General features: G+C 40.9%; 2 pseudogenes; one reads left to right on the top strand and one right to left on the bottom strand.

The window, feature by feature from the left end:
* The window catches only part of LOC141776391 (P2Y purinoceptor 14-like), a 14167-nt pseudogene extending 689 nt beyond the window's left edge, over positions 1–13478 (top strand).
* A 2797-nt stretch (positions 13479–16275) lies between these two features.
* On the bottom strand, positions 16276–18100 carry LOC141776388 (tripartite motif-containing protein 16-like; annotated as a pseudogene).
* Positions 18101–19553: the final 1453 nt, after the last annotated feature.

Here is a 19553-nt window from a genome sequence, read left to right as displayed (position 1 = left end):
GACCCCTTTGAAAATGGACATGACAGTTTTTCTTTGCTAAAATTTGTTGTTAGTTTAGAGCATTATTTAACCTCCTTCACTACAAGCTAGTATGACATGGTTGGTACCGATGGATTCATCAGGTTTTATAGTTTACTATGATACCATCAGCTTTAAAACTGAGCTGCTACAACCTCGGAAAGATCGAATAGCGGCCAGACTAAATCGCAAGTTGAGCAAATTTGTTATCGACTGCCCTGTAAAATATATATAACATTTAATACTAATATTTCTTAATATTTTTCTCATGAATATAGTATATAACTACTATAATATCTATTACAAACTACTATCAATACAGGAAGAAACATTAACTACATAATATATTAAAATGTATAGAATTTGTTTTTACATTTTTGGACTAATTATATCAGTTAGGGACTGATGAGTTCACCAATTAACTAACTAACTAACTAACTAACTAACTAACTAACTAACTAACTAACTAACTAACTAACTAACTAACTAACTAACTAACTAACTAAAAGAGAAAACACACTACAGTTTTCTGTCTGGTTTGTTGTGCTTTGGGAATAATAATAATAATAATAATAACGCGGAAAAATACAATTCAATTAAAAAAATAAACATAAAAAAATAAAAAATATATAAATACATGTCAGGATGTTTTGTCGGGAACACTTTTTAGGGGTCTATGACCTATTTTGAGTCAGGAAACAAAGAGATTTAGACTTAACATGTAGGCATATTTATATAATTTATATGCATTTATATATATATACTGTATATAAAGCGGAGGAGAGAGGAACGAGAGGAGGAGAGAAGAAAAAAGGATGATTTTATTATTTATCAAAAAATAATATATGATGAAATTATATATATATATATATATATATATACAGTATATATATTATCCTGAGAGCCTCAATGATGCCGTATTTAGTAAGTATTCAGATCCTTTACTGCAGTAAAAGTACTAATACCACACTGTTACAATACTTACTGTAACTTTTACTGTAACAGTGTTTTCAGTACGACATCCAGGTATTTTTGGCATATTGTAGATTTCCATACTGCGTACTACATGCTACATTCTGGCCAAATCAGTACGTACTACTAGTATAGTATGAGGTTTAGAATACAGCCTTACCCGTCATGTCATCACATTGTGATGTCATCACATTCTCATGACATGTTGACATGAGAATGTGATGACATGATGACATGAGAATGTGATGACATCACAGGTAAGGCTGTATTCCAAACTGTCTCATGACATCACAATGTGATGTTCTGGAATCGGCTGTGATTCCTGTGATGCTGAGTTTGGCTTTAATCTAAAATTTTACTTATAGGAGAAGATTAGTGAACCAGACAGTTTTTGACAAGCTGATTTAACATTCAGGTTAATTTAACATTCAGGTTAATTTAACATTCGGGTTAATTTAACATTCAGGTTAATTTAACATTCAGGTTAATTTAACATTCAGGTTAATTTAACATCCAGGTTAATTTAACATTCAGGTTAATTTACCGTTCAGGTTAAACAGTTTAACGTTGACAGTCGACTGTAGGGTGAGTACATTATTTACATCTCCATGGATCAAGCATCATTGTTACTGAGCTCTAAGGAGCTTTGGTTCACCAAAGAACTGAAAACCTTCAAGGAAGAAAACGACGCTCTGAAGGAGATCGCCTGGGAAAGAAAAGTCCAACTGTTGGAAGCCCAGCAGAAGGAACTGCAGGACAACTTTACTTTGGACCTTGCTGAGAAGCAACGAGGCTGGAAGACGCAGCAGACTCAACTCCAGATCAGAGTGAACCATTTGACGTGGCACATTCGCGATAAGGACGCTGTTATCCGTGGTCTCCGTAAAGAGCAGCACGATAAGGACCCTGCAATCCCTGATCTCCGGCAGGAGCAGCACGATAAGGACGCTGTTATCCGTGGTCTCCGTAAAGAGCAGCACGATAAGGACCCTGCAATCCCTGATCTCCGGCAGGAGCAGCACGATAAGGACGCTGTTATCCGTGGTCTCCGTAAAGAGCAGCACGATAAGGACGCTGTTATCCGTGGTCTCCGTAAAGAGCAGCACGATAAGGACGCTGTTATCCGTGGTCTCCGCCAGGAGCAGCACGATAAGGACGCTGTTATCCGTGGTCTCCGTAAAGAGCAGCACGATAAGGACCCTGCAATCCCTGATCTCCGGCAGGAGCAGCACGATAAGGACGCTGCAATCCCTGATCTCCGGCAGGAGCAGCACGATAAGGACGCTGTTATCCTTGATCTCCGCCAGGAGCAGATCGATAAGGACGCTGCAATCCCTGATCTCCGGCAGGAGCAGCACGATAAGGACGCTGTTATCCGTGGTCTCCGCCAGGAGCAGCACGATAAGGACGCTGTTATCCGTGGTCTCCGTAAAGAGCAGCACGATAAGGACCCTGCAATCCCTGATCTCCGGCAGGAGCAGCACGATAAGGACGCTGTTATCCTTGATCTCCGACAGGAGCAGATCGATAAGGACGCTGTAATCCTTGATCTCCGGCAGGAGCAGCGAGGCTGGGAGACGCAGCAGACTCAACTCCAGATCAGAGTGAACCATTTGACGTGGCACATTCGCGATAAGGACGCTGTGATCCTTGATCTCCAGCAGGAGCAGCGCGATAAGGACGCTGTGATCTTTGATCTCCAGCAGGAGCAGATCGATAAGGACGCTGTGATCCTTGATCTCCAGCAGGAGCAGCACGATAAGGACGCTGTTATCCTTGATCTCCGGCAGGAGCAGCGCGATAAGGACGCTGTGATCCTTGATCTCCAGCAGGAGCAGCGCGATAAGGACGCTGTTATCCTTGATCTCCAGCAGGAGCAGCGCGATAAGGACGCTGTGATCCTTGATCTCCAGCAGGAGCAGCGCGATAAGGACGCTGTGATCTTTGATCTCCAGCAGGAGCAGATCGATAAGGACGCTGTGATCCTTGATCTCCAGCAGGAGCAGCACGATAAGGACGCTGTTATCCTTGATCTCCAGCAGGAGCAGCGCGATAAGGACGCTGTGATCCTTGATCTCCAGCAGGAGCAGCACGATAAGGACGCTGTTATCCTTGATCTCCAGCAGGAGCAGCGCGATAAGGACGCTGTGATCCTTGATCTCCAGCAGGAGCAGCGCGATAAGGACGCTGTGATCCTTGATCTCCGGCAGGAGCAGCGCGATAAGGACGCTGTGATCCTTGATCTCCAGCAGGAGCAGCGCGATAAGGACGCTGTGATCTTTGATCTCCGGCAGGAGCAGCGCGATAAGGACGCTGTGATCCTTGATCTCCAGCAGGAGCAGCGCGATAAGGACGCTGTGATCTTTGATCTCCGGCAGGAGCAGCGCGATAAGGACGCTGTGATCCTTGATCTCCAGCAGGAGCAGCACGATAAGGACGCTGTTATCCTTGATCTCCGGCAGGAGCAGCGCGATAAGGACGCTGTGATCCTTGATCTCCAGCAGGAGCAGCGCGATAAGGACGCTGTGATCTTTGATCTCCAGCAGGAGCAGCGCGATAAGGACGCTGTGATCCTTGATCTCCAGCAGGAGCAGCGCGATAAGGACGCTGTGATCTTTGATCTCCAGCAGGAGCAGATCGATAAGGACGCTGTGATCCTTGATCTCCAGCAGGAGCAGCACGATAAGGACGCTGTTATCCTTGATCTCCGGCAGGAGCAGCGCGATAAGGACGCTGTGATCCTTGATCTCCAGCAGGAGCAGCGCGATAAGGACGCTGTGATCTTTGATCTCCAGCAGGAGCAGCGCGATAAGGACGCTGTGATCCTTGATCTCCAGCAGGAGCAGCGCGATAAGGACGCTGTGATCTTTGATCTCCAGCAGGAGCAGATCGATAAGGACGCTGTGATCCTTGATCTCCAGCAGGAGCAGCACGATAAGGACGCTGTGATCCTTGATCTCCGGCAGGAGCAGCGCGATAAGGACGCTGTGATCCTTGATCTCCAGCAGGAGCAGCGCGATAAGGACGCTGTTATCCTTGATCTCCAGCAGGAGCAGCGCGATAAGGACGCTGTGATCCTTGATCTCCAGCAGGAGCAGCGCGATAAGGACGCTGTGATCCTTGATCTCCAGCAGGAGCAGCGCGATAAGGACGCTGTGATCTTTGATCTCCAGCAGGAGCAGATCGATAAGGACGCTGTGATCCTTGATCTCCAGCAGGAGCAGCGCGATAAGGACGCTGTTATCCTTGATCTCCAGCAGGAGCAGCGCGATAAGGACGCTGTGATCCTTGATCTCCAGCAGGAGCAGCGCGATAAGGACGCTGTGATCTTTGATCTCCGGCAGGAGCAGCGCGATAAGGACGCTGTGATCCTTGATCTCCAGCAGGAGCAGCACGATAAGGACGCTGTTATCCTTGATCTCCGCCAGGAGCAGATCGATAAGGACGCTGTTATCCTTGATCTCCAGCAGGAGCAGCGCGATAAGGACGCTGTGATCTTTGATCTCCAGCAGGAGCAGATCGATAAGGACGCTGTGATCTTTGATCTCCAGCAGCAGCAGATCGATAAGGAAGCTGTGATCTTTGATCTCCAGCAGGAGCAGCGCGATAAGGACGCTGTGATCTTTGGTCTCTTCCAGGAGAAGAAGAGTCTCAATGAAAAGCTCGTGGAGACCAGAACCGAGCTGTTGAGCTCTGCAGATGAACTCCGACAGAGAGAGGACGCCTGGCAGGCCAAATACAAGGCTCTGGAGGACAATGTCACAAAGGTCCTGACAGAAAAAGACCTGATCTGGAAGACTAAGGTCAGTCAGTTGGAGGACGTCAACAAGGACCTGACGGACAGAGAACAGAGCCTGGAGACCACAGTCCAACACATGGAGGTTGAGAAGAAGCTCCTGGAGGACATCTGCCTGAAAATGAAGAAGAAGATGAGAGGAGTCTTTTCTCGCAGGAGGACCGAGGATCGAGAGACAACATTACAGAAGATGAAAAAGGAAGAGACGGAGCGGGAGGGGGTGGAGAAGAAAGAGAAGAAGAAAGGTTGTTTTCGCTGGATGCGCAGGTTCTTCCTGAAGCGTGACGGCAACAGTCAGGTAGAGGAGGCTGCAGCTCAGGTTGGATACCAGCAGATCCCTCTTCCTCCCCCCTTCGCCTTCCCGTCTTCCCTCCACCCTTACCTTCCTCTCTCAACCTCCCCCTCATCCTCTACGTCATCACCGTCCCTCCACCCCTACATCCCTCCTCAGTGATTAGTGATTAGCACTGCAGCCTCACTGAGACACCTCCACCTGTCCGGCTGTGGGGAGTTTGTATATTCTCCCTGTGTCTGCGTGGGTTTTCTCCTGGTGCTCAGGTTTCCCCAGAATTCCTAGTTATGCGTGAGGCTAACTGGACACTCTAAATTACCTCCAAATATCTTTTTAATATATTTGGTGGTAATTTAGAGTATTCAAAAAAATTTCAATCTATCATATATCAGTAAGGGTTTTCTCCTGGTGCTCAGGTTTCTCCCACAATTCGTAGTTATGCATGAGGTTAACTGGACACTCTAAATTACTTCCAAATATTTTTAAAATATATTTTTAGGTAATTTAGAGTATTCAAAAAAAATGTCAATCTATCATATATCAGTAGGGTTTTTCTCCTGGTGCTCAGGTTTCTCCCACAATTCCTAGTTATGCGTGAGGCTAACTGGACACTCTAAATTACCCCCAAATATTTTTAAAATATATTTGGAGGTAATTTAGAGTATTAAATTTTTTTTAAATCTATCATATATCAGTAGGGGTTTTCTCCTGGTGCTCAGGTTTCTCCCAAAGTTTCTAGTTATGCATGAGGCTAACTGGACACTCTAAATTACCTCCAAATATTTTTTAAATATAATTTTAGGTAATTTAGAGTATTCCAATTTTTTTTCAATCTATCATATATCAGTAAGGGTTTTCTCCTGGTGCTCAGGTTTCTCCCACAATTCCTAGTTATGCGTGAGGCTAACCGGACACTCTAAATTACCCCCAAATACTTTTAAATATATTTGGTGGTAATTTAGAGTATTCAAAAAAATGTCAATCTATCATATATCAGTAGGGGTTTTCTCCTGGTGCTCAGGTTTCTCCCAAAATTCCTAGTTATGCATGAGGCTAACTGGACACTCTAAATTACCTCCAAATATTTTTTAAATATAATTTTAGGTAATTTAGAGTATTCCAATTTTTTTTCAATCTATCATATATCAGTAAGGGTTTTCTCCTGGTGCTCAGGTTTCTCCCACAATTCCTAGTTATGCGTGAGGCTAACTGGACACTCTAAATTACCCCCAAATATTTTTAAAATATATTTGGAGGTAATTTAGAGTATTAAATTTTTTTTAAATCTATCATATATCAGTAGGGGTTTTCTCCTGGTGCTCAGGTTTCTCCCAAAGTTTCTAGTTATGCATGAGGCTAACTGGACACTCTAAATTACCTCCAAATATTTTTTAAATATAATTTTAGGTAATTTAGAGTATTCCAATTTTTTTTCAATCTATCATATATCAGTAAGGGTTTTCTCCTGGTGCTCAGGTTTCTCCCACAATTCCTAGTTATGCGTGAGGCTAACCGGACACTCTAAATTACCCCCAAATACTTTTAAATATATTTGGTGGTAATTTAGAGTATTCAAAAAAATGTCAATCTATCATATATCAGTAGGGGTTTTCTCCTGGTGCTCAGGTTTCTCCCAAAATTCCTAGTTATGCATGAGGCTAACTGGACACTCTAAATTACCTCCAAATATTTTTTAAATATAATTTTAGGTAATTTAGAGTATTCCAATTTTTTTTCAATCTATCATATATCAGTAAGGGTTTTCTCCTGGTGCTCAGGTTTCTCCCACAATTCCTAGTTATGCGTGAGGCTAACTGGACACTCTAAATTACCCCCAAATACTTTTAAATATATTTGGTGGTAATTTAGAGTATTCAAAAAAATTTCAATCTATCATATATCAGTAGGGGTTTTCTCCTGGTGCTCAGGTTTCTCCCAAAATTCCTAGTTATGCATGAGGCTAACTGGACACTCTAAATTACCTCCAAATATTTTTTTAATATATTTGGTGGTAATTTAGAGTATTCAAAAAAATTTCAATCTATCATATATCAGTAAGGGTTTTCTCCTCGTGCTCAGGTTTCTCCCACAATTCGTAGTTATGCATGAGGCTAACTGGACACTCTAAATTACCCCCAAATATTTTTAAAATATATTTGGAGGTAATTTAGAGTATTACATTTTTTTTAAATCTATCATATATCAGTAAGGGTTTTCTCCTGGTGCTCAGGTTTCTCCCACAATTCCTAGTTATGCGTGAGGCTAACTGGACACTCTAAATTACCCCCAAATACTTTTAAATATATTTGGTGGTAATTTAGAGTATTCAAAAAAATGTCAATCTATCATATATCAGTAGGGTTTTTCTCCTGGTGCTCAGGTTTCTCCCACAATTCCTAGTCATGCGTGAGGCTAACTGGACACTCTAAATTACCCCCAAATATTTTTAAAATATATTTGGAGGTAATTTAGAGTATTACATTTTTTTTAAATCTATCATATATCAGTAGGGGTTTTCTCCTGGTAATCAGGTTTCTCCCAAAGTTTCTAGTTATGCATGAGGCTAACTGGACACTCTAAATTACCTCCAAATATTTTTTAAATATATTTTTAGGTAATTTAGAGTATTCAAAAAAAATGTCAATCTATCATATATCAGTAGGGTTTTTCTCCTGGTGCTCAGGTTTCTCCCACAATTCCTAGTTATGCGTGAGGCTAACTGGACACTCTAAATTACCCCCAAACATTTTTAAAATATATTTGGAGGTAATTTAGAGTATTACATTTTTTTTAAATCTATCATATATCAGTAGGGGTTTTCTCCTGGTAATCAGGTTTCTCCCAAAGTTTCTAGTTATGCATGAGGCTAACTGGACACTCTAAATTACCTCCAAATATTTTTTAAATATAATTTTAGGTAATTTAGAGTATTCCAATTTTTTTTCAATCTATCATATATCAGTAAGGGTTTTCTCCTGGTGCTCAGGTTTCTCCCACAATTCCTAGTTATGCGTGAGGCTAACCGGACACTCTAAATTACCCCCAAATACTTTTAAATATATTTGGTGGTAATTTAGAGTATTCAAAAAAATGTCAATCTATCATATATCAGTAGGGGTTTTCTCCTGGTGCTCAGGTTTCTCCCAAAATTCCTAGTTATGCATGAGGCTAACTGGACACTCTAAATTACCTCCAAATATTTTTTAAATATAATTTTAGGTAATTTAGAGTATTCCAATTTTTTTTCAATCTATCATATATCAGTAAGGGTTTTCTCCTGGTGCTCAGGTTTCTCCCACAATTCCTAGTTATGCGTGAGGCTAACTGGACACTCTAAATTACCCCCAAACATTTTTAAAATATATTTGGAGGTAATTTAGAGTATTACATTTTTTTTAAATCTATCATATATCAGTAGGGGTTTTCTCCTGGTAATCAGGTTTCTCCCAAAGTTTCTAGTTATGCATGAGGCTAACTGGACACTCTAAATTACCTCCAAATATTTTTTAAATATAATTTTAGGTAATTTAGAGTATTCCAATTTTTTTTCAATCTATCATATATCAGTAAGGGTTTTCTCCTGGTGCTCAGGTTTCTCCCACAATTCCTAGTTATGCGTGAGGCTAACTGGACACTCTAAATTACCCCCAAATACTTTTAAATATATTTTGTGGTAATTTAGAGTATTCAAAAAAATGTCAATCTATCATATATCAGTAGGGGTTTTCTCCTGGTGCTCAGGTTTCTCCCAAAATTCCTAGTTATGCATGAGGCTAACTGGACACTCTAAATTACCTCCAAATATTTTTTTAATATATTTGGTGGTAATTTAGAGTATTCAAAAAAAATGTCAATCTATCATATATCAGTAGGGTTTTTCTCCTGGTGCTCAGGTTTCTCCCACAATTCCTAGTTATGCGTGAGGCTAACTGGACACTCTAAATTACCCCCAAATATTTTTAAAATATATTTGGAGGTAATTTAGAGTATTACATTTTTTTTAAATCTATCATATATAAGTAGGGGTTTTCTCCTGGTGCTCAGGTTTCTCCCAAAGTTTCTAGTTATGCATGAGGCTAACTGGACACTCTAAATTACCTCCAAATATTTTTTAAATATAATTTTAGGTAATTTAGAGTATTCCAATTTTTTTTTCAATCTATCATATATCAGTAAGGGTTTTCTCCTGGTGCTCAGGTTTCTCCCACAATTCCTAGTTATGCGTGAGGCTAACTGGACACTCTAAATTACCCCCAAATACTTTTTAATATATTTGGTGGTAATTTAGAGTATTCAAAAAAATTTCAATCTATCATATATCAGTAAGGGGATTCTCCTGGTGCTCAGGTTTCTCCCACAATTCGTAGTTATGCATGAGGCTAACTGGACACTCTAAATTACCTCCAAATATTTTTTAAATATATTTTTAGGTAATTTAGAGTATTCAAAAAAAATGTCAATCTATCATATATCAGTAGGGTTTTTCTCCTCGTGCTCAGGTTTCTCCCACAATTCCTAGTTATGCGTGAGGCTAACTGGACACTCTAAATTACCCCCAAATACTTTTAAATATATTTGGTGGTAATTTAGAGTATTCAAAAAAATGTCAATCTATCATATATCAGTAGGGTTTTTCTCCTGGTGCTCAGGTTTCTCCCACAATTCCTAGTTATGCGTGAGGCTAACTGGACACTCTAAATTACCCCCAAATATTTTTTTAATATATTTTTAGGTAATTAGAGTGTTTAAAAAAAGAAGTCAATCCATCATATATCAGTAAGGGGATTCTCCTGGTGCTCAGGTTTCTCCCACAAAATATATATTGAAATGAATAAAAAATAAATAAAATAAAATTTAATTAAAAATCAAATAAACAGTGAAATATAATTTCATTATGTCTGCCTCTCTGAATAAATGTGTACAGTATAAATACAACTTTATGACATTATGGTGGCTATAAAGTAGAAGTACTGGTATCTGTTTAAGTTGTGATTTCAACAACACTGAAGCTGATCAATAAAACGATCAATGTGACTAATAAAAGATGTTCCAAATAGTATTTTAGACGCTGGTTAACAACATGAGCCGGTTCTGTAATAAACCATGTGACCTTCATGACTGACGGGTTCATGATTATTTTTAATATTAGCACCATTTACAGGTAATTATTAAGCTGTCATTTCATTATTATCAACAGACAGTTGTAAACTACTCAAACATCTTTTCTTTCTGATTGTGAATCACTGGTGTTGAATACATGAAGCTCACAGTACACAGGTGGACAGGCAGAGAGACAAACATCTGGACCATGAGTTTATCCAGATGTTTTCCCTCGTTGTGTGAGTTGACTGATAACGAGTTGATCACTCACATCCTTTTCTACTACGTCTGTTTTTTCACTGTGAGCTGAGTTGATGAAACCACCCTATTTTCAGCTCTAATCGTTGCACACAATCTAGAAACACGCTTCCTCTGAACGTTCAGCTCTTCTAGCGAAGAGGATCGTTGCATCACTTCCTGCGCCAGGTCATCTAGAAGGCGGAAAGCAGAAGTTGTTGCTGCTGATCAGCATCTTGTTCGTCTGTGTCATCCAAATTACCAGCCAATAAAGTATGAGTCAGCTTAGAGGAATCGCTAAAACAAAAGTCTGTGTAGGAGAAAAATGACAGTTTGTTCTAGATGTATGAGATAATTAAATGTCCTGATCTCCTTCCTGCTCGCCAGGATATTATAATGACCCCAAGTATGGAGGATGGCACCTGCCAAAGTAAAAAATAAATAAATATATAATGACTCAATAAATAAATATGTCATTAAATGTAAAAAGAAATTATATTGAAAATAAATGTAAACGAAATAAATGCAAAATAAATAAATAATACAGATAAATACATAAATAAATAAAAGATAAAAATTAAACAGAAGAGTAAATAAATAAGGGAATTAATTAATTAATTATGAATAAATAAAGAAACAAATTATAACAAAAATATCAAATGATGTTACATTTTTATCAATTAATTAAATTAAATATAAATAAATAAATAAATGACTCGATAAATGAATATGATATTAAATGTAGCAAAAATAAATGTATTATTTTATTATTATTATTATGTTTTACCATTAATTAATTGATAAAAATTGAGGTTTTTTTTCATAAATGTATGACTTTAAAATCTCGCAAATTTGTGAGTTTTTTTCTCGTAAATTTGCCTCTTTAATCTCAGAGAATACGTGAGTTTTTTCTCGTAAATTTCTGGCTTTAAAATGTGTCATAAATTTGTCAGTTTTTTCTCATAAATGTGCCACATTAATCTCAGAATATCGGAGTTTTTTCCTCATAAATTAATGACTTTAAAATCTCATAAGCGTCTTTGAGTTCTTTAAAAGCGCTTTATAAGTTGAATTTATTATTATTATTATTATAAATTTGTGAGTTAAAATGTGACGTAAATTTGTGATTTTCTTCTCGTAAATGTGTCCCATTAAACTCAGAATATCTTCATTTTATTTTCGTAAATTTATGACTTTAAAATCAAAATATATATATAATATATAATATTAAAAAATATATAACATAAACACAGGAAGTCAGAATCATGATATTTTTAAAGTTATTAACTTGATATTGACCGTTTCCAAGTGAGAAGCAGAAGCCGGCGTGTGATCGCTTTAGTGTTTAAAAGTTGAACTTCTGTACAGATCAACTCGGGGAAACAATCATTTGGCGACAGCAGAAGTCACAGGTTCGAGACAAGACGAGGGCTAAAAATAAAAGAATCAGGACAGGAAAACAGAAGGCGTCCTGGTGTCAGCGCGGACTGTTTTTATAGGCGTTTGATGGAGGAGGACCACAGTGTGTGTTGGACCGGGATGAATCGGTGGTGGGAGGAGGGAAGTGTGTGTGAACAGCAGGACAAACAGGAGTTCAAGACGCTTTTTATTTGTGCACGTGTCCCCGTGTAAACACAGCGCTGTGTGTTCAGTTCATGAACATAAAAGGCTTCTGTGGGGAGTTAACACACCGACACGGCCTTTGTTAAATGTAAAAGAGACTTATTAAGAGTTCTCCTGACAGAGAAACGTACTTCTACTGTGACATCTACTGTTCATTATGTTCAAACTGTGTTGTTTGTGTGTTTCCAGTGATGGAACACCTCAACGCCACCCGTCTCCCCGGCAACCAATCAGACTTCAGCAGCATCTTCACCCAGCAGGTGCTCCCGCCGCTCTACTTGGTGATCTGCGTGGTCGGGGCGTCCCTGAATGGCGTGGCCGCCTGGATCTTCTTCAGGGTGCCCAGTGACTCGGGCCTGGTGGTCTACCTGAAGAACATGGTGGTGGCCGACCTCCTCATGCTGACCACCTTCCCCTTCAGGCTGGCGGCTCAGCTGGGTCTGGGCGGCTGGCGCCTCCACGTGGTCACCTGCCGCTACACCGCCGTGCTCTTCTACTCGTCCATGTACGTGGGGATCCTCTTCATGGGGCTCATCAGCCTCGAGCGCTACGTTAAGATCGTCAGACACACCTCCTCCTCCTCCTCCTCCTCCTCATCCTCCTGCAGGTCCCGGTTGGGCGGCGTGTCCTCGCTGCATGTCCTGCAGAGCGTCGGCTTCGCCCGGGTGCTGGCGCTCCTCACCTGGAGCTTCCTCCTCGTCTGCGTCCTGCCCAACGTGGTGCTGACCAGCCGGCCGGCCGACGAGGAGAGCTCGCGGCACTGCATGCAGCTGAAGACCGGGTGGCCACGCTCCTCAGCGTCGGCCTGTTCTGGGTGACCCTGCTGGTCCTCGCCTACTGCTACGCCTCCATCGCCTGCCGCGTCTACCAGTCCTACCGCCGCGTGCGCCGCGACAACAGCGACGTCTGCCGGAAGTCGAACCGCAGCATCTTCAGCATCCTGGCGGTGTTCTTCGTCTGCTTCGTGCCGTACCACGTCTGCCGCGTGCCGTACACTCTGAGCCAGATGCCGGAGTCGGGCTTCAGCCCGGACGCCCGCTTCCTGTTGTTCCAGCTGAAGGAGGGGACGCTCTCCCTGTCGGCGCTCAACGTCTGCCTCGACCCCATCATCTACTTCCTGATGTGCCGAACCTTCAGAGAGTCGCTGCTGAGGAAACTGTCGAGAAGAGACCGGAGGAGGTCGCTGACCACCGGCCAGAGTCTGAGCCACATTTAGGAGGAGAGGGGACAAGGAGAGGAGACAAGTAGACAAGGAGAGGAGACGAGGAGAGGACAGAGGAGACAAGAGAGGAGACAAGGAGAGGACAGAGGAGACAAGAGAGGAGAGACAGGAGGAGGTCGCTGACCACCGACCAGAGTCTGAGCCACATTTAAGAGGAGAGCAGACAAGGAGAGGAGACAAGGAGAGGAGACAAGGAGAGGGGACAAGAGAGGAGAAGAGGAGAGGACAGAGGAGACAAGAGAGGAGAGACAGGAGGAGGTCGCTGACCACCGGCCAGAGTCTGAGCCACATTTAGGAGGAGAGGGGACAAGGAGAGGAGAGGAGGAGAGGAGACGAGGAGAGGAGACAAGGAGAGGACAGGACAGAGGAGACAAGAGAGGAGAGACAGGAGGAGGTCGCTGACCACCGGCCAGAGTCTAGGAGGAGAGGGGACAAGGAGAGGAGAGGAGGAGAGGAGATAAGGAGAGGAGACAAGAGAGGAGACAATAGAGTCACTGCTGAGGAAACTGTCGGGAAGGAGAAGGCACAAAGAGAGGAGACAAGAGAGGAAAGTAGACAAGAGAGGAGACAAGGAGAGGAAACAAGGAGAGGACAAAGGGATAGGAGAAAAGGGGAGGAGGCAAGAGAGGACACAGGGAGAAGAGACAAGAGAAGAGAAAAGGAGAGGAGACAAAAAGAGAGAGGAGAAGAGATAAGGAAAGGAGACAATGACAGGATACAGGGAGAGGAGACAAAGAGAAGAGACAAGAGAAGAGACAAGTAGAGGGGACAAGGAGAGGAGACAAGTAGATGAGACAAGTAGACAACACAGGGAGAAGAGACAAGGAGAGGAGGCAAGAGAAGAGAGGAGATAAGGAAAGACACAAGGAGAGGACAGAGAGAGGAGAAAAAGAGAGGAAACAAGAGAGGAGTTGAGATAAGGACAGGACACAGGGAGAGGAGACAAGGAGAGAAGAAAAGAGGGTACAAGGAGAGGAGACGAGGAGAGGAATCAAGGATAGAGATGTGGTCCTGTGTAAATGCAGACTTGTATAATTGTATATAAATATCAGTATATATATATTAAAGTATAGATATTAAATAATGATTGACAGTCTCAGTTGTGTTTATTGATGAGTCACCAGCGTGAAGGAGAGAACAGGAAGTGGTGATGTGGAAGTGAAAGTGGACGCAATCGCTGGGCATCGAACTCACGGGACCAGAGACGGCTGGTGAGTTCAGTTCTCCTCCGGCGTTACCACGGCAACCGTCCACTTCTCAGTAAATTCAGCTGATCTGGTTTCTGTGGCTCTGAGGTCACTCTCTTCTCTCTGTTAGATTATAATAACTTTAATATTTATATACGTTTGAGACGGAGCACACAGCTCATCAAATAAAATCACACAGTAATATGCAGTGAGACAAAACAACAGTTTTTTGTATAGTAGATGTTAATATTAAAGTTATTTGTCATATGCACAATAATTTCATAGAAGCAGCCGTTGGCAATATTTTTTGTTCTCAGGCTGCTCTAATGCTGCTATAAAATAAATATAAAATCACACAAGTAAGAAGGGGAATTTAAAACATAAAATAGTGCAGCTGGTCAAATATAGGAATATAATATAATATGATATAATATAATTCAATATATTATAAAATATAATATAATATTGTGTAATTAAATATATTATAAAATATAATAGAATAAAATAAACTATAATAAAATACAATATGATATAATATCATATAATATAATATCATATAATATAATATATTTAAATATATTATAAAATATAATAAAATAAAATATATAATATGATATAATATAATATAATAAAATATAATATAGTATAGTATAATATAATATAATAAACTATAATATAATACAATATGATGTGATATAATAAAATAAAATATAGTATAATATGATACAATAAAAAAAATACAATATAATATAATTTAATAAAATATAATATAATATTATATAGTATAATATAACACAATATAATATAATATAATATAACATAATATAATATGATATAGTATAATATAATATAACATAATATAATATTATATAATATAATATAATATTGAACATTAAAGAACATTGCGACAAAGTGCAAAAGAACATTAAGACATAATTAAAACAGTTATAAAAACATTAAAGATTAGAAAATAAAAACAAGCTAAAAATAAAAGCTAGGATAGAAGCTAAAATAGAATATAACACACAAGAGTAAAAGCTCTAATGCAGTATATAAGATCATTATCTGGTTTAATAAAAGGCAGCAGCAGCAAACAGGAAAGTTTGAAGCTTTGATTTAAAAGAACTCAGAGTTGGAGGTCCTGCAGGTTTCTGGGAGCTTCTTCCAAATATTTGGTGAATAAAAACTGAACGCTGCTTCTGCATGTTTAGGTTAGAAGTATTTCAGTATATTATTAAAGCATGTGTATCAAAAGCATTCATCATATAAGTGCTGTGTAACAATATATACATACTTACAAAGTTGATGTCATCACTGTTGTTGTTGCTGCTGTATTTATTCCTAGATGGAGTGTTAAAGGAGCAGCTGCACAGCCTGGCACTGATCGATCCGAACCCCATTCAGAAAACAAGCATTTTAAAAGTTGTTTGCTTGTCGTCTTGGTAACAGACCTGACAAAGCATGGATTCAGACTTTTTACTAATCAGCATCATAATGTCGTTATTTCTGCATCATTTTGATCCGTTTATTGTAATTAAATCAGAGCACAGTCTGTTTATTTTGGGTTCATACCGCAGTAGTGACGTGTGTCTTGCTAATTTAAGCTTCTCGCTTGGTGTGAATGCACGGTAACACAATACGAAGCAACAACGTAACGTGACTTAAAGGAACAGAAACAACAGCACATGCACAACAACAGCACGATGTAATGATTCAATGAACCGCTGACACGCTCCCCAGAAAACGTGAACACTGAACTGTTCTCCACCTTTTCATTTAGAAAGAGCAACAACCAATGAGGAACCTCCAACAGTCGGCCGACCAATCCTGTAACTTCATCAGTCAGTCAGTCAGTCAGTGACAGACTTTAGTGTTTGTAGGGCTGGCCCTCTGCGGTGCAGCCACAAATCAGCTCTGCAGCAACAATGATGGACACCAGAGAAGTTGAAGAGTTAAAACACAGAGTTGAACCCTCAAATGACTTCTGTCTATTTCAGTTTACACAACTCAGCAGTGTCATCATAACAATAATCAATCCTAAGTCCAGCATAGAGAGGCTCAGTGAATGTGGTCTGGACTCTGTGGAGGAGAGTCATGGTTCCAGAGACGCTGTAGAAGGACAGAATACCTGCACTGTGATCCAGGTACACTCCTACTCTGGAGGACAGAGGACCTGAGACGGGAGTTTGAACACTGTTGTACTGAAATGTATAACTGTTACTGTTACAATATAACGCCCAAGATTTGTCATTGCATCCAAATTGACATTCATCCCCTGCTCTGCTGATACTCTTGTATGCGACTGCTACATCAACTCCATCTCCTCTCCACTCCACCTCCCAGTAACAACGTCCAGTCAGACTCTCTCTACTCAGGACCTGATCCCAATTAGTGAATCTGTCTGGGTGACTAGAATAAGACTGTTGTTTTCTCATTGCTGTTGCTTTTCTGTTCCCCTCAGATAATAACAGCTTTGTGTATGCTGTGTTTTGATCCAGTGTGATTTCTCGTGAATACTGTAAGAATCCAGCTCTGGTCTTGGGCTCTGGTTGTGGCAGTAAAACATCCACTTCAGTCACTGTCTGTGAGACGTTTGTCCATTTCTCTCTCAGAACGTCCTGTAGCTAATCTCTGACTTCTGACACAGCCGCCGTCACGTCCTCAAAGTAGCTCAGAGGACGGATATTGATGCTGGATGTAGACTCGCTGAGCGGTGACAGTGAGGGGTAGCTATATAAAAATGTATTGTGATCCTCTGTGTGTGACAGCAGCTTCAGCTCAGCGTCTCTCCTCTTCAGCTCAGTGATCTCCTGCTCCAGCTTCTCCTGAAGCTCTTTGACTCGACTCACTTCACTTTCCTGCTGGGATCTGACCTGCTGCTTCACATCACAGCTTCTTTTCTCCATGAGACGGATCAGCTCGGTGAAGATCTTCTCACTGTCCTCCACTGCTTTATCAGCAGAGTGATTGACAGCCTCCACCTCCTGTTGGAGCAGCTTCACATCTTTCTCTCTGTCCTGGATCCTCTGCTGGATGTTGAGTCGACTCACCTCCAGCTCTCTCTGCCTCTCGGTCCTTTCTGCTGCAGCTGAGACGGTGTCGTGGCCTTTATGTTCATCCACAGAGCAGAGATAACAGATACACTGCTGATCAGTACGACAGAACATCTTCATCACCTCGTCGTGACGAGAGCAGATGTTCTCCTGGAGCTTCTTGGAGGGCTCCACCAGCTTGTGTTTCTTTAATGGAGCCACATCATAATGAGGCTGGAGGTGTTTCTCACAGTAAGAGACCAGACACACCAGACAGGACTTGAAGGCTTTCCGTTTCCTCCCAGTGCAGAAATCACAGGCCACATCTTCAGGTCCAGCATAGCAGTGATCAGCAGGAGCAGCTTGGAGTCCAGTCTTCTTCAGTTTCTCCACTAAATCTGCTAACATGGTGTTTTTCAGCAGGACAGGCCTCGGTGTGAAGGTCTGCCTACACTGAGGGCAGCTGTAGATCTTCTTCTCATCCTCTCCATCCCAGAAGCCTTTAATACAGTTCATGCAGTAGCTGTGTCCACAGGAAGTAGTCACCGGATCCTTCAGTAGATCCAGACAGATCGAACAAGAGATTTCTTCCTGGTCCAGCTGAACTCCTTTCTGCGTCATTTCATCTCTCAGTAGCAACGACTGTCTGAGTTTCACTTCCTCAGAACCGACACTAGTTTGAGCTCTGATGTAAGAACAGCCAGAAAAGCTTGCTGGCTTTCATTCTGTAAAATGTGACCAGATGTAGTAGGACATCCTGGTATTTTTGGCATAATGCATTTGACATACTATGTATTGGGACATGAGCAATCTTTTTTTCTGGCATACTAAGTAGTATGGTAGTATGGGTATTGGAGCGCACAGTATGTTTCCTCATTTACAAACGGAGCCTCGGTTCAAACCTGCTCCACATTTGAAAACATTTCATTTTTCAGTTGTAAAATATTTGATGGTGATGGCTCCACATTTCTCATAAACTCTTCCTCACCCGGGTCAGGAACCTGGAGTGGGCAACGGACTGCTGTACGGGCAGCCGTTTACAGACAGACTAGTGACACATTACACACACTAGGCTCCTGAGGCTGCAGTGATTGTTTTTAAGAAATCTCATAAGCCATCGTTTTACTGCTTAATTTTTTGTTTTACATAAGAAAGTAGAGATAAGTAACCTAGGTAACTAGTGTAGTAATAATAATAATAATAATTTATACAACACTTGTCAAACTTACGTACAAAGTTCTTTCCAGGTTAAAAGATTTACAGAATAAAAATAAAAACAAATATCTAAATCTCATGTAATAGTGGGGCAGCTAAGCTGAAATATTCGTAACAATTGTGCGTTTTGCGATAAAAGCAACAAATTTGGCACAGATGTAGGTTTATATGTTATGAAAAGATATAGACTTCGGGGCGCCGCCAATTTGGCCCCTGAGAGACTTGGCAGCCATTTTCCAAAATGGCCACCAAATAGGCGCTAAATATTCCAAAATGTTGCAGAAAGCTGATTTTATGGCTCTTGATGATTTCCAAGGTGAGATCAAGCTGTTGAGATCAGATGTCAGAAGATCACCAACATGTTTTATTTACCTCTTCATTTTTTAAGGATACTTTTTAAAAGCTTTTAACCTGAGAAAAATGTGAAAACCAAATAAAAGGAGCGTGGTCACTTCTGGATCAAACTTCACCCCCATGCCTTCATGGTAGAATGACAACCTTTAAAGCAGTTAAACTGACAGATATAACGCTGGATACATTTATTGGTTGCCAGTAACCTCTAATCACAGTTAAAGTGATACTGAACTTTGGTAGAACTTTGGGTTGTATTGCTAGCAGTAAAATTGACAGAGATAACGCTGGGTAAAGTTCAGAGATTGCCGGTAACTTCTAGTCACAGGTGACATGAGAACTTCTTAGTTTGAGTCAGCACTTCAGGTTCATATGAAAATGTTTTATTTTTGCAATGGCCTTCAAATCTGAGCAAAGGAACTGATATTTGTCCGGTCTCTAACCTGTGACCAAGCGGACTCTGTTGAACTTACAAGGAAACTTAGATCAGTCTCCTGTTGAAATACGG

Source organism: Sebastes fasciatus, chromosome 11, assembly GCF_043250625.1.
Source record: "Sebastes fasciatus isolate fSebFas1 chromosome 11, fSebFas1.pri, whole genome shotgun sequence".
NCBI lineage: Eukaryota > Metazoa > Chordata > Actinopteri > Perciformes > Sebastidae > Sebastes > Sebastes fasciatus.
This window is presented reverse-complemented; position numbering and strand designations above follow the sequence as displayed.